At 45.2% G+C, this 21,855-nt stretch overlaps 1 protein-coding gene across 2 annotated transcripts in view; it reads right to left on the reverse strand.

Moving 5' to 3' along the window:
• Window positions 1-13,356, reverse strand: part of FGGY (FGGY carbohydrate kinase domain containing) — a 2,730,916-nt gene extending 2,717,560 nt beyond the window's left edge. For both annotated transcript variants that reach the window (XM_069642074.1, XM_069642075.1), the window contains exon 1: window positions 13,261-13,356. The gene's annotated coding sequence lies outside the window, so the exon portion shown is untranslated. The remainder of the gene's footprint in view (window positions 1-13,260) is intronic.
• Window positions 13,357-21,855: the final 8,499 nt, after the last annotated feature.

The raw sequence follows: 21,855 nt of genomic DNA on the forward strand, positions 1-21,855 counted from the left end.
TGGGAGACATGAGTGGGGGCCTGCTGGCAGGTGCCCCACAGTGCTGGGGGGTGGGGGTGCAGGGAGACATGAGTGGGGGCCTGGTGGAGGCTGCCCCTGCACTGCTGGGGGGTGGGGTGGTGGGAGACAGGAGTGGGTGCCTGGTGGAGGCTGCCCCTTGTGGCTGGGGGGTGATAGGGGACATGAGTGGGGGCCTGGTGGAGGCTGCCCCTGCACTGCTGGGGGGGGGTGGGGAGTGGGAGACATGAGTGGGGGCCTGCTGGCAGGTGCCCCACAGTGCTGGGGGGTGGGGGTGCATTGAGACATGAGTGGGGGCCTGCTGGCCGGTGCCCCACAGTGCTGGGGGGTGGGGTGCAGGGAGACATGAGTGGGGGCCTGGTGGAGGCTGCCCCTGGTGGCTGGGGGGTGGGGGTGGTGGTGGACATGGGTGGGAGCCTGGTGGAGGCTGCCCATGGTGGCTGGGGGATGCGAGTGGTGGGAGACATGAGTGGGGGCCTGGTGGAGGCTGCCCCTGCACTGCTGGGGGGTGGGGGTGGTGGTAGACATGTGTGGGGCCCTGGTGGAGGCTGCCTATGGTGGCTGGGGGGTGGGGGTGGTGGTAGACATGAGTGGGGGCCTAGTGGAGGCTGCCCCTGCACTGCTGGGGGTGGGGGTGATAGGGGACATGAGTGGGTGCCTGGTGGAGGCTGCCCCTGGTGGCTGGGGGGTGGGGGTGGTGGTAGACATGAGTGGGGGCCTGGTGGAGGCTGCCCATGGTGGCTGGGGGGTGGGGGTGATAGGGGACATGAGTGGGGGCCTGGTGGAGGCTGCCCCTCAGTGCTGGGGGGGTAGGGGGTGGGAGACATGAGTGGGGGCCTGCTGGCAGGTGCCCCACAGTGCTGGGGGGTGGGGGTGCAGGGAGACATGAGTGGGGGCTTGGTGGAGGGTGAAATTCCCGTGCACGTACCCGGCCAAATCGCGTGTGGAACTTCCCGCGCACCCCTGAAATCCACGTACCCTGCCAAATCGTGTGTGAAACTTCCCGCGCACCCCGAAATACACACACAAGTTATTTTTCAGTCAGCGGGTGTCCGTGTTTGTGGGTACCCCTTTGCACGTCATTTGTCCTGGAGGGCCACAGTATAGGACATTCATCATAGATGTATATAGGTGCTATTTGTTGGCGCACCTTTAGGCGCACATTTATTACAGGCGCAGAGACGCTACCGCCTGCTTTCTTGTGGCGGTCGTGTTTGTGCCTGTGCGCTGGTTTGACCGTGCGCTGTTTTGCCCTATTCGATTCCATGAATACGTGTTGTAGGCGAGCGTGTGGGCGTTCCGCGCACTTGCACCCTGTACTTCCCCCGTGACGCCCACATTTTGTCAAGTTGTTCCCCATTCCGAGTGTTACGCCCGTGTTACGCCTACTTTTGTTGTGTGCGCCGCGCTATGTGCGATTTTCGCTGTGTCCTGTGCGATTTTCGCTGTAACCTGGCGCACGCCGTTAGATGGCCTGTGCGCCAATGTGCGCCGCGCACTTTTTTAGCACACATCCGATGGTTTTCTTGCGCATGGCCTTCCATGAATCGATGTGCGCTGCTTTTCGTGCGAATTTCGCACTTGCACTGCGAATCGCACATTTTTGGCCACTTGCGCCGCGCTAATTATTCCATGAATCGGCCTGATAATGTTCGTACAACAGAGAGTCACTCACTAGAACATTTTGATCCATACTCCAGCTGAGCATTGTCACACACACAGAATATACACATTGAATAAAGAACTGACAAAGATACTGTCCTACCATTTCAAAAAGAAGCAGTAGCTCAATGAAAGACACCCTCTTAACATGGAGCAGCTAATTGTTATAGATTGGGAGCCTTTTATTTATATTCTTTAACCACACTATAATGCAGCACAACAATGACAAATAAAGTGGATGTATCAAGCAGAATGGAAACCAATGAAGCACATGAAAGCAACATTAGACAACTCTGCCCAACGTACATATTAGCACAAGCTTGTACATAATGGCCAACATTGTGACAGCACTTTCATCATGATGCACTCTTTCTGCATCACAGAGCAGATGATTGCCACCTGGGTCCATCTGCATGCTGTTGCAAGAGTTCTGCAAAGAGCTAAAGCTCTCTCTAGACACACTTAAAACATCTTTCAAATATTGAGACATTAGATCATACACAATTGCACTCGCTTCTAGCCATTGGCTAGTGATATTTGACTGTGGGCATTAAAGACATGGTGCGTTCTGTGTAGTGATAGAATTGAATTGGTGACTTTTTTATGGCCGGCTAGTACCTTGCAACTTGATTTTTTGCGTCACGCCAAACAAGGTTGTGAATTATTTCCTATGCTCCTCCAAATCTGCATTTGCGAGCTGACATAGGGCTTCATTACGAGTCCGGCTGTAACCCTGCTGGTGCTACCGGCGGGTTGCCACAGGATTTGTAATAATTTACTGGCGCCTGGCTTCCTGGTATCACCAGCTCATTATGAGTCTGGCTGCCCCGGAAGTCAGGCGCCGGTAAATTGTATGTCCCCATTCCCATGGAGTCCTCTAGGACTCCGAGTGGGGACTCGAAGCGCCAGCACCGTGGTTAACAGTGCCGGCGCTTTGGTGAGGAGTCTGCCTACCATGGTCGCTGCGCCCGGCAGGGTCAGACTTGTCGAGCACAGCGGCCACGGCAGGCAAACATGTAGTTTGCAAGTCAAGAAACAAGAGTCCTGGTGAGGCCCATAGACTTGTTAAATAGGCATCGGAAACCAACAGGAATTGACTGGTTATAGATCCCAATAAATGTGATGGGTGTAGGTTATAATTAAATCTTAATCACTGGTATTGCTCAGGATAGCCGTCCACTCCATTATTTTTTTAGTCGTTCAGAAGGGGACCAGCCATATGAAAAGTCCCCTCTGCACAGGAAGAAAAGCAACCTCACAGATGTTTTTGAGTTCATTAGTGAGATGCAGCTTGGTTCCGTATTGCACACCGAGTTAGGAACCCACGTTTGGTCATACCATCCTCAATTAGGGAGACAAACTAAAAACAAATATCTGATGGGTGTAATGTTGTAAATTAATCTTAACCACTGGCATCACTCTGTGCAACATTCCACATCAGCCTTCTTAAATCAACCTGAGGAAGACAGGGTATCGAGCCGACTGGGCTTAGAGACCCAACAGACGCCTCCCTGATGGTGTCCATTGAGGCAGAAACATGACTACGAATGCATTTGATCACGTGCAGACGGGATGTGATGTAGCAGTTCAAAACAGGGGTGGACTGGTTACAAAAAGAGGCCTTGGAAATAATTTTCATAGTAGCCCCGTATTACACATTTTCAGTAAGCCCAGCCATTTTCCTATGTGAACATTTGGAAATAGCACACAAAAGAGGCCCAGGGCGCAGAGGCCTACCAGGAAATCTCCAGAGTTCCCTATAGGCCAGTCCACCCCTGGTTCAAATGGGTTGCCCTCTCTGAGGTGGGACCAGGTTTGACTTGCGTATGGTCATTCCCCTTTTGTATTAGCTTGGCAGGGTGAAACAAGATGGTGTGGAGGGTTATCCAGAGCAATGCCAGTGGTTATGATTAATTCAAAGCCTTCCAGCCATCAGTCCAACCATCAATGTTCAATCTTCTGTTTTGGTTGTAGATCCCAGCGACCTTTCATCGCATCCTTAATTGACTATTTAAGTGCCAAATCTCATTATTGTTAACTTGTCACAAAATTTCCTTGTAACTATTCAGTTAGGCTCTGAAGGTTACACTTTAAAATGTGGTATTAAATCTCCCAAACCTGCTCAAAGATACACAATACATTTGTGTGGTCTGTTCCAAATTATATTTCAAAGTGATGTGACTGTTAAGCTTTACTCGTACACAATTAACATGGTAAGTCTACCTCTTCTTATTGTGCATTGAATTTCCATGCGCATTTCCTCTTTCCATTACTAATAATCAAATTTTCGCTTTAATAGAATCGACGTTGATAATGTTTTCGTTGCAAAAGCGGAAGGTCATGTGGTGGGCACTGAGCACTGGGGACAAATGTATTCTGATCATGAGCCAGTAAGGTAAGAAAACAGTGATGTCCTCAGAGTTTTGTTGGTGGTACCTTTGATCATAAGTACAAATGACAGGTGCAACAACATAGCCTTCATCCTTGGATGTATAACGAAACTGGGTATTTACAGTACTTATAAGCAGGAAGAATCTGGTGTATGTACAGATCCAAAATAAAGGTATTATTATAATTGTTTATTCCAAAGAATACGATCATCAGAAAACAGGAACACAGATATTTCTTGACGTGGTGGGTCGTTTTTCTTAGCACTTAGAACATTAGTTTAATACAGGACGCAAAACAGGGCTCCTAACACTCTTAATTCTCTGTCAACACTGGAGGCTCAGAATATGCTCAACTCTTCTCTTTACTTCTCGAGCAGCTTATTTTAAACACAACTGTCAAACAACACAATACAAGAAAAAACTACATTATCCAGATGAAATGAGTCCTTTTGTAGTTTTAGCTGATAGGTTGAACAGAGTCCATGTGACCCAGCCATCAAATCCCAGGCCGCCTGAGTCTAGACCACGCGTAGCTGGCTGATCCTCTTCCTCTTTCTTTGCTGCTCGAACAGCAGTTAAGTGCATATTGATTTACTCTATAGTCGGATGATTAAACTGTGTGCGAGTGCTCATTATAGCCTTTGTCGTGCGCTACGATGTGTTTCATAAATAGTGCGGTGCACGACCGATGAAGTCAATTAGCTGCTTTCCGATGTTCTGAGGCGCAACAGGGCCTCAGAGCTCGCTAGGTGTCAGAGCAGAAGCAGGGGGCAGGCTCAGCAGAAGGCCACAGGTGGGCACGACAGGACTCGCGGTTCTGGAACTCACCTTCACAATTCCACGCGCCATCGCTGCCCGTTTCCTTTCATTACCAGCAACATCAAAGTCAGGGTGAAGTCACCACAGCTATAACTTTCTTGCTCGGCTAATAAGAGCCGGCTGACCGAATGGCATTCCCTCACCTCGCCAGCTCATTGGTTTGCAGCAGTCCTACCTGGTGGCCACGAGCATAGCTCTTCCCCAGCCTGCCTCAGCCCAATTCAGCCAATGGGCTGGGAACAGACTGAAGGGTATGAAGTGATTATAGGAAAGAAGAAAAAAAAAAAGTAATGCAATAATAATTGAAAAATACTGAAAAATAAATATATGTAGGTTCAAAAGTGTGCGGGTGGTTTGGGGGGCAGGCCCCACCCCAATAAAAAAAAGAAAAAGTGATTTATTTTTTATTCGTTAGTATTTAATTCTTTTTTTTTTAATTCATTAAAATCATAGGTAACCAGACGGGAGCAGTCCCAAGATAATACTGTCGAGCTACCCAGGCCTTCTACCTTTCGGTGCATATTGCCTTCTTTATATCTCTGATATTATTATTTGACGGGGCAGGCCCAAGTTCACCTTTAATACTCTCCATGGGACGCACAGTGCATAAGGCAGGTTCAGCCGGCTTGGGGCCGCTCGGCAAGCATCTGAGCGTGATGGAGGACGTTTTAGCCTTTTCACAAGGCATGCAAGAGCTTAGAAGTTAGCAGCAAGGGGGAAGAATCAATCAGAAGAATCAGAAATGCCCAGACCTCCCCCCAGACACTCAGGAGGAGAACAAGGTCCTGGAACAGCAGAGGCAAGGGCCACAGAATCCCCCTCCTCGAGTAACCAAGATGAGGACAGCTGAGTGGACCCCTCGGAAGTGAGTTCAGAGCCGAGGGAAGATCCTTCTTTCTTCAGATGCAGAAAAAACATGCAAAGCAACAAAAAAGGGAAGAGGCTGGCAGAGGAAGAGCAGGACGTTTTCAATCTGGAAACCCCAGATCGGCCGAGTGGGAGCCACCAGAGAAGATTGCTGTTTATCTGGGGAAAGGTCTAAAAACCCCCTTAGAAAAGGAAGCCAGAAGCAAGCTCAAGACTGAGTGCCCTCGCCTCCCAAATCAGGCAGCCGGGACCCCGCAGATGGAGAAGCGGATGCTCACCTTCGTAAGGCGCCAGAGGAGGGACATTAAGGAGGGAATCGATTGGGCCTGGAGGGCATGTCAGGATAAGGTGTTGGACCTGGCCAAGCCACTCGCCAAAATTTGGCAGATGGCAGAGGAAGCCAAGCCGTGAAACCGGGGGTTCTCGCTGGCTGGGCGCAACAGGCAATTTAACTCTTAGGGTACACCAACTGCGCCCTATCTACCGAACGCAGGAGGTCAGTTCTGGTGCGGACAGACTCAAAACTCAGGGAGCTTGCCTCAACAGATGCACCAGGAGATGCTAAAGGGAAGTTGTACGGCGACGGCTTCATAAAGGACATGAGCAAATTCGGCTGGACTTTTGCAGCACTTGACAAGCCCAACCTCCTTAAAGAAAGTCTTTGGAAACAGAGTTTTTGGAAGGGCTGGCAGAGGCAGCGGCTGCTCGGCCAGCCGTTCCTTTGGCTACAGGGCTCCTTCTGGCAGAAGCTAGCGAGAGGAAGATCGCAAGCCTAATCCATTCTTCCCATCCGGGGGAGAGGAAGAGGAAGGGGCTGGAGGCACGGCGGCAAGCAGCAACCCGCCAACTCAAGTGAGAGCTCTGCTGGTCGTAAAACGTGTTTTTTTTTCATGTAACAGCCACTACATGTGCTCTAAAAAACACCACCAACCTAATGCTAATAAAATCCACACCACACTACCAAGCCAGTAGTAAGACACATCGTTTGCTCGTGCCAGATGCACAACCCTAACGGGTGACACCTTTTGAAATCCAGCACCAAGACAGACTGGGTTCTCAAACCCCCCTTTATCGGCCTTGTTAGTATATCATCATTGCAAAATGGAGGGCATTCATCTCCTGGGGGACATCCTCCAGCCGGGTGATTGGCTCGCAAGGATAGACCTGATGAATGCGTACCTTACGGTGCCCATGGTGCAACAATTCCAGTGTTTCGCCGCAGCTCATGTGGCACAGCGAAAGGTGGGAGTTCACCTGCCTCGTGTTCAGGCTGATGACAGTGCCTTGGTGCTTTACCAAGATCATGAAACCAGTCATGGCCAGGTTGAGAGAGCAAGGAGTGCAGCTCATAAATAACCTGGACAACGTGTGCCTGATGTGACAGCTGTTGCAGAATGAATAAGCAAGCACAGTAGGCCTTCTGGAGGGGCTTAGATTCCTGATTAACTTGGACAAGTCAGAGACGTCCCTGTCCCAGTTGATGGAGTTCCTGGGCTTTGTGGTGGACTTGGTCCAGGGATTCCTCAGACTTTGTGAAGGTCAATGCGATCAGGAAAGAGATCAAGGCCTTCATGTCAAAGGACCAGGTCTCGCTCATGGAATTTTCGAGGTTAGTGGGTTGTCAGGCATCATCAATCCAGGTGATTGTTCCCAGCCCCCTCCATTATCGGGCACTTCAACGCCTCAAGATTCAGCATCTCCGCAAGGGTCTACCTTACGACAAAAGGGTCCAGCTCCCCCTGGAAGCAAGGAAGGAACTGCCCTGGTGGTACCACCACATGGAGGATTGGAATGTGAGAGCGATCTTAGGAACCTCCACGGACCTCATCATAGAATAGGATGCCAGCCATTGGGGCTGGGGAGCTTGATGCAGAGACATGACGACAGGGGGCAGGTGGTCAGATCAGGAGCTCAGTCTTCACATCAATTGCCTGGAATTGCTGACAAGCTCCTTGGTGGTGAAGTATTGGACGCAGAGCAAGGCGCAGTGCAGTGTGCTGCTCAATATGGACAAAGTCTCTGCAGTCCGATACATCAATCGGCTAGGGGGGACGAGGTCCGGGATCCTAGCACAGCTAGTAAAAGACTTCTTGCACTTGTGCTGCCAGAACAACATCAGCGCGACAGCAGAGTATCACTCTGGGCTGCAGAACCAGGTGGCCGATTGGAACTCGAGATATCTAAGGGACTCCAGCGACTGGCAGCGGGATCAAGCAGTATTCCTAAAGATCATGGCTCGGAGGGGACCCTGCAAGATGGACCTGTTTGCCACCAGGCTCAACAGGCAGCTCAAATGTTTTTACAGCTGGAAGCCAGATCCAGAAGCAGCGGCCACAGACGCCTTCCTCCAAGCGTGGGGTCTGGGCACGGAGTATGCATTTCCGCTGTTCGCGATGATAGCGTGAACGTTGGCTCTAGTGAGAAGGCAGACAGCGAAGCTAACACACATCACTTCAGATTGGAGAGGGCAAGCCTGGTTTCCCAGTCTGCTAGAGTCGACATGTTAGCAGTCATGTCATCCGGCGATACTGCGGGTCCCAGCAGGGGAGGGGCACCCGCTAGCTCAGGCAGACAACTTGAACCTAATTTGCAGGGAGCCTGGTCTCTCCTAGTGATTTCGGGAGAAAATGAACAGTTTTTCAAAATGTGAGAGGTCTCTCTATCGGGGACATCCTATGGTGTGCAGACTGCTCAAAGGAGTAAGGATCTTTAAGCCTCCGGCACCAAAGTACTCCCAGGTGTGTGACGTGAACATGGTCCTCAGACTTTTACAGTCATGGCCAATGAATGAGGACCTGTCGTGCAAGGCTCTTTCGGCAAAACTCGTGACCTTGCTTTGCCTCATTTCATGTAAGAGGACATCAAACGTCACAGCCTTGGAAGTGGACAATAAATCTTTCTCGCCTTTTCAGGGGAAGAGGATCAGCCAGCTAGAGGTGGTCTAGCCTCAGGCGGCCTGGGATTGGATGCCAGGGTCACATGGACTATTTTCAGCCTACCAGCTAAACCTACAGAAGTTCTCATTTCATCTGGATATTGTAGTTTTTCTTGTATTATGTTGTTTGACAGTTGTGTTAATAGAAGCTGCTCGAGAAGTAAAGAGGAGGGTTGTGCATAATCCTTCGCCTCTGTGTCTTTAATAGAATTATGACTTTCAGTAACAATAGTATGGAAAATCTGAATTTAGCCCCACAAAAATATGGGTCTCATTAGGAGTTAGGCACCAAACCCCTTTACTGTTACGCCACACTGCCCACTGGATTCACCTCAGTATTACGAGTGGGACGATGGTGGAGTGGGTCCCAATTTTTGGAGTCCATAGAACTCAATGTGGACTTTGAGGAATCTACTGTCAGCTGTAATTCCGCTGCATTAAATGTGTCGATTTGCAGATGTAAAGAAGACGATTCCCCTCCATATCTTTCCAGAGGGGATTCCTCCCCTTCAAGCCCCACCTTGTAATACAGTAGTGCGGGAAACTGGCAGTAAAGTGGAGGTAATTCTGCTATTGCCACCTTACCACCATTATTCCCAGACGTGAGATCGCTGGAGGCATTTAGAACATCTGTTTCCATTTTCTGCTGTATGAACATTAACCCTTTGTACTTTTACGTGAGCTACTTTTACATGGATTATTAAACAAATCATAACCTAGGCTTTGTGTGTATTTAAATTTAAATTTAAATTTAAATCGGGGGATGTAATTTTCCCCATAGGAATGCATTGGCGCTGGAATTATTTTAGGCGGAAGAACATGAAAAATAGCAATATTTTTCACTGAAAAAGTCAACAGTCTCCCGCCTAAATCGGGAGGGTTGGCATGTATGGGTATTGTCACCACAGCCCTTGAGGAGATGAACTTCTCCCAAATGGTGTCCCCGGCTAAAGGCTGGATGTTAGATTGGATTCTACCCATCAACATAGCCGTTGAAGATACCTCCATAGACCCAGTAGCGTGGACAGACCCCTCACCGATCTGCTTTGTCTTGTCTCTAGCACCCACCCCTACCCCATACAGCGGGTGTCCTCCCACCTATCATCGCTAGACACACTCGCAAACAGACCAAAGAACTACTTGAACCTACCATCCATGCCTCCCTTGAGGTGCAACCTGACACCACCGACCCTGAAACCATCCTCATTGCCTACAACACTGCACTCCTCAGTGCTCTAGACCAGCATGTCCCATTAAAAACCGCGGAGCATAAACAAAATAACTACCACAACTGGTTCACAGAGGAATTAATTTCCCTCCGCAAATTCAGTACATCTATGGCAAAAAAAATCCCACTGCCACCAACAAGGAGACCTTCAACACCATTGCCTGTGTCTATAAAACAGCTATCCTGACCACAAAAGCCAGCATCTACATCGCCAGAATTAACTAAGCCAGCTCCAACACAAGAGAGATCTCCAAAATCCTCCAGGAGCTTACAACTCCAGCCCCACAGAAGGACAGCTTCCTAAATGACAAAGCCTGGTGCAACCTTATACAATCAGCCATTGCTAACAGAAACCACAAGCTCAGAGACAAACCTATTCTTGAAAAAAAACCTCCTCCCTCCCCTTGATTCCCTGGCACCCACCACCACCCCTGTGATCCTAAAACCCCCCTCTTTCACTTTACCCCTCTCCCCCATATGGATGTGCTCACCACCTTCCATCACCTCAAAGCCACCAACTGCACGGGTGACATCTGCCCGGCCCACCTCATCAGGCTTTGCGCTAACTCGTTCGCACCCACTATTGCCAACTTCATCAACGCTTCCTTCAACTCTCACATAGTCCTCAAATCTATCAAAGAAGCCTGGGTCACACTGCTCCTGAACCCCCGCCTTAACCCCACCCTCCCAACCAACTACCGCCCTGTCGCTATAGTTCCTTATCTTCTGAAAATCCTTGACCGTACTGCCTACTCACAAATTCAAACACATCTTGAAACTCACAGCCTACTGGGGACCCGCCAAATGGGGTTCAGGCCCAGACAGAGCATGGAATTAGCCCTCCTCAACCTTAAAATTCAGCTTGACATTATCCATGACACAGAGGATCTCGCCATACTCCTCCTATTTGACCTCTCTGTGGCTTTTTATCTTGTAGACCACACCTCACGGCCAACTTCACCCCCTCTTCTGACATGGCCAATCGATCAAATCCTTCCTATCCGGATGAACCTCTAGGGTCTTCCCCGGGGCCAAAGCAGCCAACCCCATCGCCGACTCCTATGGTGTCCCACAAGGATCTTGGCTATCACCTTCATTATACAATATGTACACAAAGCCACTCTTCGACCATCTGGATAGCCTAAACATCCCATACACAAACTTTGCTAAAGATACGCAAGTCCTCATCAAACTCACCAGCAATTGCGAATTAGACTCAGCCCACATTAATCACATTTACTGCATCATCCAGGCCTGGATCGCCACCCACCATCTATGCCTGAATGAGGATAAAATAGAGCTCCTCATCGCCGGCTCTCTGCACCACCTAAAAAAACCTCGACCCCGCCTTCCCCTCTTTCTGCATTGATGGGAACATCACCCCTATTTCACCACACGTCAAAACACTGGAAGTTTATCTCGACTCAGAGCTAAACATACAGAAACATGTCAAGGCAGTAGCCTCGTCCACCGTCTACTCTACCAAATTAATCAACCTCTCCAAGAAATTCTTGACCACCAACAACTACCTCACCCTAGCCAGGGCCATCATTGTGTTACTGCAATGCCATCCTCACAGGAACCTTGCAAAAAAAAAAAAAAAAAAAAGAAAACGACCTCCAACTAATACAAAATAATTCAGTTTGGAGCCTGAAACGATCAGATCACATCTCGCTTGCAAGACAAGAGGCGCACTGGCTACCTATCAAAGCATGCTTCGAGTTAAAAATTCTGTCCATCACCCATCACTGCCTGCACAACACTGCCCCCATACCTGACCCACCGCATCACAAATAAATCCCACCCGCAAAGCCTGCGCTGCTCCTCATCCACCTCACTTACCACCCCGAGATTCAACAGAAAGAGAGCAGATAGGTCCTGCTTCACCGTTATTGCCCCCTCACTATGGAACGCCCTATCAAGATTAACTCTCCTATCCCATCTTTCGCAAAAAAAAAAAAAAATCAGCACTGTTTAACAAATACCCCTGAACTTACTGTATAACCACACCAGAAATGTACTGCCTTTTATCATTGAACTGATACTCTACTACCTGTATTATTGATCTCACCAGAATCTTACTGCCTGTAGCCCTACAGTAATTCTGCCACATGTACTGTAACTGTTCTAGCGCCCTCATTCCTCGGGTCTGGGCGCTATAATCAACAAATAAAATAAATAAAGTGTACAACCAAGAATTTGGCTTTCTAGGCGATCATGCAATGTATGAAAAAAACGTTTCTATACTACATACACACCAACATGCCCAATTCCGTTCGGGAGATGCTAGTACAGCAATAGTTTTTGCTTTGCATTCTGTGACATGTACTTCTAACTTGCTCTACTATGCAGCCAGCTTTATATGTATTAGAATGCAAAGAAATAGACACAGGACTGGACAGGCATCTCCCGAATTTAATGGAAACGTGCTTGTACGACGGTGTATATTGTGCTTTTGCTTTTTATGGATTTTCTTTTTCAAAATAAATCTGAGCTGAACTCAACTGGCATGGGGTATTTATTTAGGAACAGCCCAGAGGGCCTGCGGCACCAGCGCAAATCACGTGTACTTCCCTGGGTGAAGAGGCATTTTGCTTTATGTTGTCAGCCAATATATCGTTTTGATTTTTACTTGTGACCGTTCATTAACGGCCGGTGCAATGCTTCCAGCAAAGCTGAATTATTATAATGCACGCACCTTAATATCGCCCTTTGTATTTTTTCATGGGATTTGTGGCTTCTGAGTTTTACTGAGTGGCAGTATATTTGAAAGAAACCATTTCAGTTCCTACGTCCTGCCTGCAACGCCATCATTAACTGGTCTGACACATGGCACCTGTTAAACCGGCTGGTCCTAGATTTATTTTAGAGTTTTCCATGGAAGCAGAAATCAGACGTACTGTAGGGAAAATAATGAGACTTGGGTAGATTTCCGTGATATGTTATTATGAAGTGTCCAAAACGTCTGGCAATGGGAGTTCTAATTGCCGTGGGGCTGGCACATTGGAACACATGGGAGGGTGTGAGAACCACCCTAAACTCCGCCCCTTCCCACGGATTTCACAAAAAAAAGAGAGCTTAGGCGAGGTTATAGAACTCATTGCAGAAGAACATGTAAAATACGTTGTACTGGATTTCCAAATGTGTGTTAAGAAGGAAAACCATAACGGTTGATATAATATTTTGTAACGTACAATTTTCAAGTCAGTGCAATAATTAGTTTATAATTAACGGAAACGGCAAAGGTGAGGGAGAAAGGCTGTAAAACAGAATTAAAAAAAAATGAATGACCAACACAAAAAATATGTAAAAGAGATTTTGTACAGCAGGCAGTCACTTACTTCTTGAAAGTGAAATACTGTCTTAGTTAGCAGTGGGCAAGCTTATGGCAGAAACTTGCCACAACGCTTTGGAAAATCCCTTGTTTACAGCCTGGACTTTGCACAGCAGTTCAGTCTCAGAAGCACATTGGGAGGCGCTTTTTGATTGGTCATCATTACGTGAAACCTGATTGGCTCCATGCCTCTTAGTATGTTACATCTAGCGCTACAGTTCACAGTGCAAGCCCGATTGCAAGAAACGTGGCTCTGTCTTGCAAGGGACCTGTGGGAGCCGTATTTAATGTTTTTTAGGTGGCAGCAGGCATATTAGCTCCATCGTATAGTGAACTCATCTTGTTTCCAAATGTTATTTTCAACTGCAAACACATACGAGAATGGCTCGAAATGTACCAAGGTTAAAAAAGTGTTATTCACACGTGAGCAGGAAGCCTGTCGCTACAAATACTGCAGTCTGCAAAAGGAAAAGGGTGGAATTTCCTAATGGGGCTTGCAACGGATAGTTGAACTCCTTTCTTTTCAATGTACATGGCCCTGTGCAGATTTCTCAACTTTCACACGATCATTTTATGTTATGTAAAAGGATATTTATACAGCGCACTATCACCACCGTAGTCATAGCTCTCAACTCACACGCTTTTGGCGGGTGTCACCCGCCTTGTAAAGGGCTGACTCACCCGCCAAGCCTCCTGCACGCCCATTCATTCCAATGGGCGTCTCACCCACCAAAAACAAAATCGGGTTATTTCACCCGCCTTTGCGACACAAATGGTTGAGAGCTATGCCGTAGTTGTCCCCTGGCGCTCTGGTGCATCTGAAACGAAAAAGAGGGCAGGAACTGTTAGTGAGATTGACCGGGAAAAGAGCAAGAGAGCTGTGATGTACCTTTGGCAGCCTCAGTTCGGTTAGCACCGTTCGCTGACCTTAGGGGAGCTTTTCGTTCCGTAGCCGTCATGTCTTGTTGTGCAAGGCTATGGGTGTTGTGTTTTGTTGTTGTGATGTAGTGAAGTGCGTGCGGTTTGCAGTGCTTTTGAGGTGTGGTTGTGTATGTGTAGAGTGTGAGAGGTGTATGCAGAGGGTTGAGGTTGATTAGTGAGGTTGGTTAGTGGCATCACTATTTAGACGCTCTGCAGGTTAATCTTCCTAATCTTGTCCAAATATGGGGCAATGCTAAACTTTACAATTCTATCTAGATGCAACGCAGGCTGACATTCACAATTCTGTCTAGCTGTGACGCGAGCTAAACTTTACAGTTCTATCTGGATGTGATGCAAGCTGGTAATGCAATTCTGTCTAGATGTGACGTGATGCTGATCTTCACTATTCTGTCAAGATATGACGCGAGTTATTGTTACAAATCTGTCTAGAAGTGATGCAATGCTAATGTTCACAATTCTGTCTAGATATAAAGCCTGCTAATCTTTACAATTCTATCTAGTTGTGAAGCAATGCTAACCTACACACTTCTGTATAGATTTGACGCAGGCTAGTATTACAATTCAGTCTACATGTGAAGCAATGGCATGCTTCACAATTCTATATGAATCTTTGCAGTTTTGTCTAGACGTGCAGTGCTTATTTTTCACTATTTTGTTTCGATGAGACGCAATGTTAATCTTCATAATTGTGTCTAGATTCTACGCAATGACTGAAAAGACCACCCAGTCGTGTTTTTGCTTGGAATTCTGTGATTTGTACATTTTCTAAATTTCAAATGGGAAAGAAAGAAATTCTCAGAATCTGAGATGGATGGTCTTCTCAATCATGGCCATGGGAAACTTGAGAGATCTGCCATGTGAGCGAATAAGTGGACCATTTGCACATTATTTAGCCACACCTTACATTGTGGTACTTACCATGCATATTTTCTTTCTGCACATGATGAAAACAGTTCATATTAGCTCCTGAAACACTCCAACGAGTGACTGTTCTAATGGTATTTTTTTTTCATGAACTTTGGAGACATCAGAATCAGGGTCTACTGTATTTGAGAACAACATTTGGTCATGCTGCTCTTTTATATTGTTCGAAATTGCTATCTCAACGACCCATCTCTCCACTATTTTGGCCCAAAATTCTCAAAATGTTTGCACCTGCATGCCCTTTCCAAAGAGCACACAAGCATTCTCTGCTGCATCATAGCCGTAACAGTGGTGAACAAAGGATTTGAACACTCATCCAGAGGGAAGTGAGAAGTCAAGGGTGTTGAGTCTGAGCCTCATCCCGATACTCTCTGTTTGCGTCTTTATTTTTATTGCAGCGATTTAACATAATCATCAGTTAAATTCTGAGGATATGATGGTTGGTGGCAGGTTTGGAATGAGGGTTGCCCCTCAAGAAATACATTGAGCCGTATAGGAGGTGAACCTTTCTTTATTCTCTCCATGCTCTTACTGCTGATCCCTTTCTTGCCCCTCTCATTCCTCCCTATGCACCCGTGCCTTTCCACTTCCTTTACCACTTAAAGCTATATTCCCTCCTTCTCAATACACAACTGGTGGGACAGGGCTACATTTCTGAGAATTCCATATGGCACTCTTATTTCTCAGGTCGTCACTGGCATACTCTCTACCATACTCATTACATAACCAACGAGGTATACCTGACTTGTGGGTTGAATGATGGTGTGTCTTTTAGTCCTCTTACTATTTCGCCTCTAAGGTTGCCTTTTTAGGATGCTCCTGCGAAGCCATCTTTGTCCCCACATACCTAATACAGAAAACACAGTATTGATTTGGTGGGTATATTACATTTGTACGTAATGTTGGTTATAAACATTTTGTCTTCACGAAGATTTGTCATATTCCCTGAGTGGCGATGTGTGCATCACAGTCAACGAGGGCCCAATTTGATCCATTTAAAATCAGTGCACAGGAGTTAGTGTTTAAGTCATACATATATACATTTTTTTTTAGGCTTAGAGGACATTATTCAATGAAGTACATCACTTTCAATGTATTACATAAAATTAGGAAGGGTTTAAGAATAATTTATTGTGTATGCAAAACATGAAAAAATGGATGGCAGAGTAAGGGAGCATACGTTGATGAAAGGTAAAAGTGAGAAATGCTGTGCAAAGGGAGAAGATGAATGGGAAAGTAAAACAATAGAAAAATGATGCATACAGTGTTTAAAGTAGAGAGTTAAGAGTGAGGGAGTAATTATAAAGATATAAAAGGAGAAGAGGAAAAAGAGGACAATGGAGTTTTTTAAAATACCACAATTACACTTTCTTATTCATCATTATAATCCAGAACCAGGTGTAGTTCGTCTATGATGGTATGTCCCCATGGTTCATGGATTCCGACACAATGTCCTGAGATACCATGTTCTGAGATGCTATATCGTCATTGTTTCTGAAGGCAGGTGAAGCCCATGTACAGGAGCCTGGTTGGAGAACACCTGTTTTAGCCCCAGTTTCTCATACAAGTGTAACACCCTCACAGCACTGGGTACATCGGAAAGGTGGGCTTCTCCCCGCATAGGCCTGTCATGGGAGGATATGGTTCATCCACTTATTTTATATGTCTATAGAAACTTTTGCATATGCACGATAGGTATTTTAATTTGTATTCATGCCTGCGTTTGTCTAGGTAATCTATTGATTGTGTTCAGATGGAACCAAGTTATCCTCAATAGAATTACACTAAACAATGCAATTAGAGAAGCAAGAAGGATCCTGCAAACTCACAGCTACTAGTTTGGCCAACTGTTCTTTGCTGTGAAGGTGGGCAGTCTCTATAACAGCAGCAGCGTCAAAGTGCACTTGCAAAGTGCAATTTGAGCAGCAAGAAAGATCCGGACGTTCCGAAGGTACTGGTTTGGCCAATTCTTCTCTGCTGTGAAGGCAAGTGGTTTCAATATCAGCAGTGGCATTGTGCGGATTGCGCCACATCACGTACACTTGAAAAGTAAAGTTGGAGCATTTTGAGTGGTGGGAGCAGTTATGAGGAGATTTCTGTTTCTCTTACTTTGTCTATGTATGAAATATTGCGTTTGCCTCTCAACATCTCTAATCATATTCAATCGTTGCAGTAGGGTAATTTTGCAATGTAGCCACTCCCTTGGCAAGCTGACAGGTATTGCCACCTAGCATGATGCATTGTCACAGTCTCCACCCATGCGTATGTTGCCACCAGCGGGACCCCTTCTGCCACCTGAGAGTAAGAGGCTAAACAAATCAATACCTTCCAAAATTACATAATACTGTCTGCCGAAAACTCTTGACTTACTAGTCAGTGTAGCTGAAGTCCAAAAGGCAACAACACAGATTGACTGCTCCATGGACGAAACAAACATCCTTCAGTTGACCCCTTAGATAGAGTGACAAAAGTCTATCAGTACTGACAGAACCCTTAGCCAATCAGCAAATACTAAAGAGGAGAGAGGCACTTCTGCTTACCTTCAGATGTTAAGGAGATTGGGTTCTTAATCCTTTGTTTGGGACTAGGGAAAAAACAGTGATTGTGCATATACTTATTTTATTATTAATGTGTTACAGTGTATAAATAAACTTTTCACATAGTATCTCTACAATATTCTGAAAAAACAAAATAAAACACAAGAATAATCTACATAATCAAGCAACCTGATAATCAAATTACTTACATAGAACATATAATACATACTAAAATGAAATGAAATAAAATACAATTCATTAGATACTAAAACACACCTGTTCCTATTGTACAAAGAAATAATTCAGTCAAATCAGATTGAAATACCTAATCGCCTCTCAATCACTAACCAAACATTGTACATTGCTATTAAGCACTTCATGTGAACAGAGTTCAAATTATGCCACCAGGAAAAGTCATCCTTTATGTGATCTACACTGTGCACATATTTCCCGTAGCATTTTTTATAGATGTTAGTCATCGTCGGACAACCAGTAAGTACATCTTTCCCAGACTCTATGAAATCTTTGTCCTCACATAACCTACACCAACGCTCAGAACATATTAGTTTGTGTACAATTCCAGTGTTTTCCCTCACTGGAAGATAATTTATCCTAACCAATAGGATAAATCGCCTGAGTCTAACTCCCGGGCACAGATTTAAGTATTGTTGGGGCTTTTTGTATGTATACAAGATGTGTTTCACAAATTGATATTTTTTTAATTGTTCAAGGTGAGCATAATTTTCTATCCAGTCACCCAGATATATTTTCCTTGACAAAGCCGAGTTAACTGTAGGAGAGAACTCACAATATCTCTTACTCCACCTCAAAGTGTCCAATAATATTGCAATATTGGTTTTTAAGGGTGACCTCTTTGGTTCCTGACACAATTCTTGCCACAAGGAAACCAGGAGTTGGTTTGAAGAAGTGCTATCCAGTTCTGCCCTTCTCTTAAGGACTGCTGATTTCAGAGATTGCAACCCCAGCTCGGGTCGGATAATGGCCAAACAGTGATTGTGTTGATTATGCCTCTGTAAAGGTTTTTCGCAAATCCGCTCTAAGACCGTCTAGTCGTGGTTTAGAAATGAGTGCTAACGTTGGTGTCAATAGAAAATCTGACAACCCTCCCTTCATGTCAAAAAACACGCAAAAGAGCTCAATTACCCCACTTTTAGTCCACCTTACACTTGGGTCAGGGACAAAAAGGAGAGAATATCGTGATAGATTATCTGTTTCATCTATCTAGGAATCACATAGAACAAACATTATTTTCCAAAGAGTAGGCAGTGTAAAAACACATTTTTTAATCAAAGAAATATTGATAACACAAAGAAATATTTGTGATGGGTGCTTTCCGCAAGACACCTCATAAACTTAAAGCAAATTGAAAAACTCAAAAGTTAAAAAGTCCAGCAAAAACACATTTTCTACTAGTGGTGTCTAGAGTTAGTATAGTGACATTTGTAACAGATCACCTTGGCAAACTATTTTAAACAGTTTTGGTTCTTTTACAATTTTTGGGGGGGAGAGAATACTCAACGTATACAACATAAAATTCTAATGCTGCAGAGAAAAGACCCATTAGTTGTAGTGTCTGTGGGATGTCTACATATGTTTCGGCACACAGATTACATCAACACCATCCCTGGTGTTCTGCTGTTTTAGTTGTGGCCCTCTTCAGGACGGTATATTGTTTTTCAGTTGACAAAAAGTTCAAAAAACAGATCCCCAGGTGTTTCGCACTTTTTTTCGTGCTGTAAAGAATGGAGAAGCGGAATTTGTGTTAATGCTTGGTCTACAATGAAAGAACACGATAAAAACTCTTTTGTTAAAAGTTTGTGTGAGTTGGGCCTTTTTATTTCCCAGTTCTCAACTTTTCACTGACCTTTATATGCTCTTGTGGTTGGACTAAAGGTTGGTTTCTATAGCGGGGGAAGTGGAAGATCACTTCTTTTTCATGAATTCCGCTGTGCAGCGAAATTATTTATGTTCTGCTTTCGCGGTCAATGCGCAATTTTGTCAGCCAGGAGGCACTTGTGAAAATATTTTCTCTCAAGCCAAGATTTCTTCTCCGGACCTAGTTATGGAAAACAATCATATTTTTGATTTTGCTAATTGTTTCTTAATGTGCAGGATAGCACATGTTATCTAGCGTATGTACTAACCTTGTGTTTCTTTGGTGATTTATTATTAGCATTGACGCTAGGTCCCAGAAGCCTTCAGACTTGATTCGGACACGGTCTTTCAGTTTAATGCAGTTTTATTTCTGTCTCGCCTGCCGGCCTGTGAGGACAAAAGGTGGGGAGGACGTTAGGAGGGCTCTTCTTTAGTTACTCATAGGATTTCCATAATTTAAAAGAAAAGACATCCAGATGTTTCTGTGCCTTAGTTCATCCCGCTTTTCACATCTCGGATATTGGAAAAAACGGGGATGGTTTACCTTATAAGTGATACCGGTGGGTTCAGAAGTCCCTCGGTTTGCAACAGCTCCTTTGGTCTGCGCGCGGAAGCCAATTCATCTTTCGCAGTGCCGTGGGAGGATTGTTGTTCTCTTCCGTGTTTGCGTGTCATGTCACTGTACGTGTGCATGTCTGGTCCGCGTTTTTCTTTGGGAAAAGGACATATAAATCTGGTCCAGATGGCCATCTTGGAAAGGTGTAAATTCATTCGGAGGGCTGGTGGCTCCGGCTGGGATTCCTTTTCTTACGTAATATTTGACTGAGCTTATCCCGAAGTTCATTTATTCTGCATGATTGCACATTTTATTTGAAATTAATTACTTGTTGCAAATGGTGTCATGCTGCCATTGATGTGGTTTGTGATTGTTTCTTATTTTGGAGCACCTTCTTACTCCTGATGGTCTGCAGAAGGTTATGGATTGTATGTGGCATATTATACATTAATGAAGTCCTTTCTATACCCAATCCCATTATGGAAAAACCATGGAGTCATGGACTAGTGGTCCGAGAGTTCAAGACATGAGGACAGTGATTGGGTGTGTTGGATCCCTATTCTATTTTGGATGATATTTCACAAGTTTTTAGAAGAAAATGCCCCATTCCACCGCTGAATTCAGACCATTTTTTACTGTATCCAAATCAAAAATCCATTTCTGTTCACATTTTCGTAGCGCCAGATCTCGATCTCCTCCTCTTTTTGAAATTTAAACTGTTTGGATGATAAACCAAAACATTTCGCATGGTTTGTGTTTGAGGAGAAGGTAGTGGGCGACCAAAGGTTTGTTTGGTGTTTGGTTTCTGATGTTTGTTCGGTGCTCTTCTATGCGTACTTTTATGTCTTTTAGTTTTACCAATATAAAAGAGTTGGCAGGGACACTGGATCGCATATACTACCCATTGGGTGCTACAGTTTATGAATGATTTGAATTGCCAGTTTCTTCCTTTCAAGTTAACATTTTTCATATTTTTTGTTAGTGAACAAACAAAACAGTTGCCGCACTTAAAGTGTCCTATTACAGGTGGTAAATCCCAGAGTGTTCTTTGTGTATCAACTTTCGTTGTTGCCTGAGGATACGTGTGGACCAGATTGTCTCGCAAGTTCTTTTGTCGGAGGTGTTGGGTCGAAGTCTTCTGTTTTTATAATATGCCAGTTTTTTAGGAAGAGTTTACCTAAGTGATGGCTTATAGGGCTAAAGGTTGTAACACATGTCATCTTTTCCAATGCTGTTTTGTTCGGTGGATTAAGGCATGTTTCTCGGTTTCTATTTTTTGCTCTTTTGTATGCCACGTTGATTTGTTTTTTAGGGTAGCCTCTTTGTTCAAGGTGTTTTTTAAGTTGTTTCCCGTGCGTTTTATAGTCGTCCAAGGTGGTACAGTTACGACGAACTCTTAGGTATTGGCCAATGGAAAGGTTGGCTTTCAGACCTGCTGGGTGGTAGCTTTTGTACTCCAGTAAAGTGTTTTTATCCGTTTTTTTCCTGAACAGATTTGTACTTAGGGAACCGTCTGCTTGTGTTCTAATTTCCAAGTCTAGAAAAAGGGATAGTTTTTGTGTCATATGACATGGTGAACTTGATATGCGTATTGCGTTGATTTAGCCATTCCTGAAATTCCAAAAGGAGAGTAACTGGGCCTCTCCATATTAGAAAGCAGTCATCAATGTACCTGTGCCAAGCAATAATGTTTGTTTTGAAAGGGTTGTTGATGTGGTATGTAGAGTTTGTCTCCACAAAATCCATA

The sequence above is a fragment of the Ambystoma mexicanum genome, chromosome 1q (assembly GCF_040938575.1).
Source record: "Ambystoma mexicanum isolate Mex_15411 chromosome 1q, UKY_AmexF1_1, whole genome shotgun sequence".
In the NCBI taxonomy this organism is placed as follows: Eukaryota; Metazoa; Chordata; class Amphibia; order Caudata; family Ambystomatidae; genus Ambystoma; species Ambystoma mexicanum.